The sequence below is a fragment of the Notolepis coatsorum genome, assembly GCF_963971535.1.
Source record: "Notolepis coatsorum genome assembly, chromosome: 3".
NCBI lineage: Eukaryota > Metazoa > Chordata > Actinopteri > Aulopiformes > Paralepididae > Notolepis > Notolepis coatsorum.
In genome coordinates, this window is record NC_140167.1 from 4,327,874 (window position 1) to 4,334,685 (window position 6,812).

General features: G+C 55.2%; 1 pseudogene across 1 annotated transcript in view; it reads left to right on the forward strand.

The window, feature by feature from the left end:
- LOC311225130 (discoidin domain-containing receptor 2-like) overlaps positions 1 to 6,252 on the forward strand; it is a 61,332-nt pseudogene extending 55,080 nt beyond the window's left edge. The window contains exons 6-7 of the transcript XR_014621038.1: positions 3,034 to 3,268; positions 6,082 to 6,252. The product of XR_014621038.1 is annotated as a discoidin domain-containing receptor 2-like (transcript). The remainder of the gene's footprint in view (positions 1 to 3,033; positions 3,269 to 6,081) is intronic.
- Positions 6,253 to 6,812: the final 560 nt, after the last annotated feature.

The window sequence follows — 6,812 nt, forward strand, 5'->3', positions numbered from 1 at the left end:
GTTTGTATTCAATGTCTCTAAGCCTTAAGGTCCTCCTATAGGGGGACCCTGTTTTTCTTTATCATAAATCGATCAATAGAGACCGTAGAAAATCCCCAAAGATTTTCGAGATCGCCAAATGATTGACGGAGCTAGAGCCCCGGGAGTCGGGGGTGGTAATGTGTACTTTTGCGTACTTTGGGGCACGCCTCACATATCGGCATGTAACTCGAGAACCGCTGAACGGATTTCATCACCTGAAAGGGCAATCGACAGGCAACACATAGGGCTTTAATTCTATGTATATATTCTATTAAAATAAATGCACACCCGAGCCACTAGAGGTCGGCAAAGAATCGTCCACATGTGGGCCCTTGGATGTTAAGAGGTTAATGTTTTTAAATATATTTTTTTGTAGCCAAGAGTATAGTCCATAGCCCTATCAAAAACAGTAGTCAAAGTGTATATTTTCATTTTTACCGATGTTTTATACGATTTATCGGAAAAACGAATTTATCGGAAAATGCTAATTATCGTAAAAACCACAAGGAAATGACTAAATCCAGATTCAACCCTGCCATTGGAAAGAGGAGCATTTTCCCTATCCATAGATGTATGATTTGGCCATAATAAGGTCAAGGTCAAGTTCAAGGTCAAATATCAATTTATAATTAAAATCGATTATCATTAATTACTGTATCTACAAATCCTTCTGTTTAATCATCTTCCCGCCGTTCATTTGCTTAGATTTTCTGTACACATGATCTCAATAAGGTGGTGAATGAGCTCAGTGAGCATTTTCTCCTACCCGTATCAATTTTTGATCAAAGATGCAAAAATCATAAATCATAATTTATATTCTCCTTTTCTTCATTACAATTGACTCAGCCTAGTAACAGACACAATATTTCTGACACCGGAAATACATACCCCCAGGTCCCTAGATGTTCCTAGATACCAAGAACATGCACATTGACCTTGCAGAAGTGGAGCAATCTTCCATTTACTTAGGCATGTACCTTTAGACGAAATACGGCTTACAGATTAACAGATTAAACCAAGAGAAGGAAAGTATCATTCAAGAGGGTTGTGTATTCTTAAAACATGTAAAAAGTAAGAACTAATGTAAAAGCTAGACGTGTTTCAATGTTGGGAGTTAAACTATGGAATAGCCTTAGTGACGGGTGGAAGTTGTGTACTTCTCAGGGGAGATTTAAAAAAGCCTTAAAAAGTTAAGTACAGTTTTGAGTAAAATTTATCTCTCTTAACTTGCACAGCATATTTTTTTGTATCCACTTTTTCTCCTTCTTTTTCTGTTTTTCTTCCATCCCAATTTTAGTCGTGCTAATTCCCCCCCCCCCCCCCTCCCCTGTCTTGATCGTTGCTCGCATGTGCCTCCCACTGGTCGGTCGTAGGGAGGGTTGAAGAATCTATCACATGCTTCCTCCGATACATGCAGAGTCAGCCAGCAGCTTCTTTTCACCTGCCAGCGCGGACTCTCATTGGCGAGGTGTAACGTGTGGGAGGCTCACACTACCCTCACCATCTCCTGTCCTCCCTGTGCAGGCGCCCTGACCGACCTGTAGGAGTCACTGTTTACAACGACCAGACTACCACCCTCACCGACTCCCCTCCCGCTGACTCTGCCAATGAGCCAGTATGACGGCCGGCCCAAGCCGGAGGCAACGCTGACAGCCGGAGTCGAACCCGGTGACTCTTGCGTTGGTGACGAGCGCAATGTCCGCTGCGCCACCCAGCCGCCTTTGCACAGCATATTTTAAGGTTTTTTAATATTAAAATATGTTTTGTTTTTAAGAATTGTATAGGAAGAGGGCGGCTGGGTGGCGCAGCTGACATTGCGTTCGTCACCAACGCAAGAGACACCAGGTTCGACTCCGGCTGTCAGCGTTGCCTCCGGCTTGGGCCGGCCGTCATACTGACTCATTGGCAGAGTTAGAGGGTGGTAGTCTGGTCGTTGTAAACAGTGACTCCTACAGGTCGGTTGGGGGACGCCTGCACAGCAGAGACAGGAAATGGCGGGGGTAGTGTGAGCCTCCCACACGTTACACCTCGCCACTGAGAGGGTCCTCTCAGCTACAGGGGCCCCTCACCTCCTCCTCTCTCCTCCTCTCAGCTCCAGGGGCCCCTCACCTCCTCCTCTCTCCTCCTCTCAGCTACAGGGGCCCCTCACCTCCTCCTCTCTCCTCCTCTCAGCTCCAGGGGCCCCTCACCTCCTCCTCTCTCCTCCTCTCAGCTCCAGGGGCCCCTCACCTCCTCCTCTCTCCCCCTCTCAGCTACAGGGGCCCCTCACCTCCTCCTCTCTCCTCCTCTCACCTACAGGGGCCCCTCACCTCCTCCTCTCTCCTCCTCTCAGCTACAGGGGCCCCTCACCTCCTCCTCTCTCCTCCTCTCAGCTCCAGGGGCCCCTCACCTCCTCCTCTCTCCTCCTCTCAGCTCCAGGGGCCCCTCACCTCCTCCTCTCTCCTCCTCTCAGCTACAGGGGCCCCTCACCTCCTCCTCTCTCCTCCTCTCAGCTCCAGGGGCCCCTCACCTCCTCCTCTCTCCCCCTCTCAGCTACAGGGGCCCCTCACCTCCTCCTCTCTCCTCCTCTCACCTACAGGGGCCCCTCACCTCCTCCTCTCTCCTCCTCTCAGCCTCAGGGGCCCCTCACCTCCTCCTCTCTCCTCCTCTCAGCTCCAGGGGCCCCTCACCTCCTCCTCTCTCCTCCTCTCAGCTACAGGGGCCCCTCACCTCCTCCTCTCTCCTCCTCTCAGCTCCAGGGGCCCCTCACCTCCTCCTCTCTCCTCCTCTCAGCTACAGGGGCCCCTCACCTCCTCCTCTCTCCTCCTCTCAGCTACAGGGGCCCCTCACCTCCTCCTCTCTCCCCCTCTCAGCTACAGGGGCCCCTCACCTCCTCCTCTCTCCTCCTCTCAGCTACAGGGGCCCCTCACCTCCTCCTCTCTCCCCCTCTCAGCTACAGGGGCCCCTCACCTCCTCCTCTCTCCTCCTCTCAGCTCCAGGGGCCCCTCACCTCCTCCTCTCTCCCCCTCTCAGCATCAGGGGCCTCACCAACATGGCCGTGCAGATCGCCTCCGGCATGACCTACCTCTCCTCCCTGAACTTCGTGCACCGGGACCTGGCCACCCGGAACTGCCTGGTGGGCGAGAACCGCACCATCAAGATCGCCGACTTCGGCATGAGCCGGAACCTGTACCGGGGGGACTACTACCGCATCCAGGGCCGCGCCGTGCTGCCCATCCGCTGGATGTCGTGGGAGAGCATCCTGCTGGTGAGGGCCCCCAGGGGCCAGGCTTAGAGAGTGAGGGGGCCAGGATTATAGTGAGGGCCCCCAGGCTTAGAGAGTGAGGGGACCAGGATTATAGTGAGGGCCCCCAGGGGCCAGGCTTAGAAAGTGAGGGGACCAGGATTATAGTGAGGGCCCCCAGGGGCCAGGCTTAGAGAGTGAGGGGACCAGGATTATAGTGAGGGCCCCCAGGGGCCAGGCTTAGAGAGTGAGGGGACCAGGATTATAGTGAGGGCCCCCAGGGTTAGAGAGTGAGGGGGCCAGGATTATAGTGAGGGCCCCCAGGGTTAGAGAGTGAGGGGACCAGGATTATAGTGAGGGCCCCCAGGGGCCAGGCTTAGAGAGTGAGGGGGCCAGGATTATAGTGAGGGCCCCCAGGGTTAGAGAGTGAGGACACCAGGATTATAGTGAGGGCCCCCAGGGTTAGAGAGTGAGGGGACCAGGATTATAGTGAGGGCCCCCAGGGTTAGAGAGTGAGGGGACCAGGATTATAGTGAGGGCCCCCAGGGTTAGAGAGTGAGGGGACCAGGATTATAGTGAGGGCCCCCAGGGTTAGAGAGTGAGGGGACCAGGATTATAGTGAGGGCCCCCAGGGTTAGAGAGTGAGGGGACCAGGATTATAGTGAGGGCCCCCTGGGTTAGAGAGTGAGGGGACCAGGATTATAGTGAGGGCCCCCAGGGTTAGAGAGTGAGGGGACCAGGATTATAGTGAGGGCCCCCAGGGTTAGAGAGTGAGGGGACCAGGATTATAGTGAGGGCCCCCAGGGTTAGAGAGTGAGGGGACCAGGATTATAGTGAGGGCCCCCAGGGTTAGAGAGTGAGGGCACCATGATTATAGTGAGGGCCCCCAGGGTTAGAGAGTGAGGGGACCAGGATTATAGTGAGGGCCCCCAGGGTTAGAGAGTGAGGGGACCAGGATTATAGTGAGGGCCCCCAGGGTTAGAGAGTGAGGGGACCAGGATTATAGTGAGGGCCCCCAGGGGCCAGGCTTAGAGAGTGAGGGGACCAGGATTATAGTGAGGGCCCCCAGGGGCCAGGCTTAGAGAGTGAGGGGACCAGGATTATAGTGAGGGCCCCCAGGGTTAGAGAGTGAGGGGACCAGGATTATAGTGAGGGCCCCCAGGGTTAGAGAGTGAGGGGACCAGGATTATAGTGAGGGCCCCCAGGGTTAGAGAGTGAGGGGACCAGGATTATAGTGAGGGCCCCCAGGGTTAGAGAGTGAGGGGACCAGGATTATAGTGAGGGCCCCCAGGGTTAGAGAGTGAGGGGACCAGGATTATAGTGAGGGCCCCCAGGGTTAGAGAGTGAGGGGACCAGGATTATAGTGAGGGCCCCCAGGGTTAGAGAGTGAGGGGACCAGGATTATAGTGAGGGCCCCCAGGGTTAGAGAGTGAGGGGACCAGGATTATAGTGAGGGCCCCCAGGGTTAGAGAGTGAGGGGACCAGGATTATAGTGAGGGCCCCCAGGGTTAGAGAGTGAGGGGACCAGGATTATAGTGAGGGCCCCCAGGGTTAGAGAGTGAGGGGACCAGGATTATAATGAGGGCCCCCAGGGTTATAGTGAGGGCCCCCAGGGGCCAGGGTTATAGTGAGGGCCCCCAGGGTTATAGTGAGGGCCCCCAGGGGCCAGGGTTCTTCTAATGAAGACACGTAGACAACTTGGAAGTCTGTGTTTTTAACTTGTCATCTCGGCGACAGTGGCTCAGGAGGTAGAGCGGTCGTCTGGTATTCAGAAGGTTCCCGCTCCTCCCGGGCAGCGTGTCGACGTGTCCTTGAGCAAGACACTTAACCCCTAACTGCTCCCGATGGTCGCCTCCGCCGTCGGTGTGTGAATGTGTGAGTTGTAAAGCACTATAGTTGATAAAAGCACTATATGAATGCAGTCCGTCTCCCCTCTCTCCCAGGGTAAGTTCACCCTAACCCTAACCCTAACGCTCTCCCAGGGTAAGTTCACCCTAACCCTAACCCTAACGCTCTCCCAGGGTAAGTTCACCCTAACCCTAACCCTAACGCTCTCCCAGGGTAAGTTCACCCTAACCCTAACCCTAACGCTCTCCCAGGGTAAGTTCACCCTAACCCTAACCCTAACGCTCTCCCAGGGTAAGTTCACCCTAACCCTAACCCTAACGCTCTCCCAGGGTAAGTTCACCCTAACCCTAACCCTAACGCTCTCCCAGGGTAAGTTCACCCTAACCCTAACCCTAACGCTCTCCCAGGGTAAGTTCACCCTAACCCTAACCCTAACGCTCTCCCAGGGTAAGTTCACCCTAACCCTAACCCTAACGCTCTCCCAGGGTAAGTTCACCCTAACCCTAACGCTCTCCCAGGGTAAGTTCACCCTAACCCTAACCCTAACCCTAACGCTCTCCCAGGGTAAGTTCACCCTAACCCTAACCCTAACCCTAACGCTCTCCCAGGGTAAGTTCACCCTAACCCTAACCCTAACCCTAACGCTCTCCCAGGGTAAGTTCACCCTAACCCTAACCCTAACGCTCTCCCAGGGTAAGTTCACCCTAACCCTAACCCTAACGCTCTCCCAGGGTAAGTTCACCCTAACCCTAACGCTCTCCCAGGGTAAGTTCACCCTAACCCTAACCCTAACCCTAACGCTCTCCCAGGGTAAGTTCACCCTAACCCTAACCCTAACCCTAACGCTCTCCCAGGGTAAGTTCACCCTAACCCTAACCCTAACCCTAACGCTCTCCCAGGGTAAGTTCACCCTAACCCTAACCCTAACCCTAACGCTCTCCCAGGGTAAGTTCACCCTAACCCTAACCCTAACCCTAACGCTCTCCCAGGGTAAGTTCACCCTGGCCAGTGACGTGTGGGCGTTCGGAGTGACTCTGTGGGAGATGGTGATGCTGTGCCGGGAGCAGCCGTACTGCCAGCTCTCTGACCAGCAGGTGATCGAGAACACGGGGGAGTTCTTCAGGGACCAGGGCAAACAGGTGAGGAGGCTCCAGGGTTAGGGTTATAGTGAGGGCCCCCAGGGTTATAGAGTGAGGGGACCAGGGCAAGCAGGTGAGGAGGCTCCAGGGTTAGGGTTATAGTGAGGGCCCCCAGGGGCCAGGATTATAGTGAGGGCCCCCAGGGTTAGAGAGTGAGGGGACCAGGGCAAGCAGGTGAGGAGGCCCCAGGGCCAGGGTTATAGTGAGGGCCCCCAGGGGCCAGGGTTATAGTGAGGGCCCCCAGGGCACCAGGATTATAGTGAGGGCCCCCAGGGTTAGAGAGTGAGGGGACCAGGATTATAGTGAGGGCCCCCAGGGTTAGAGAGTGAGGGGACCAGGATTATAGTGAGGGCCCCCAGGGTTAGAGAGTGAGGGGACCAGGATTATAGTGAGGGCCCCCAGGGTTAGAGAGTGAGGGGACCAGGATTATAGTGAGGGCCCCCAGGGTTAGAGAGTGAGGGGACCAGGATTATAGTGAGGGCCCCCAGGGTTAGAGAGTGAGGGGACCAGGATTATAGTGAGGGCCCCCAGGGTTAGAGAGTGAGGGGACCAGGATTATAGTGAGGGCCCCCAGGGGCCAG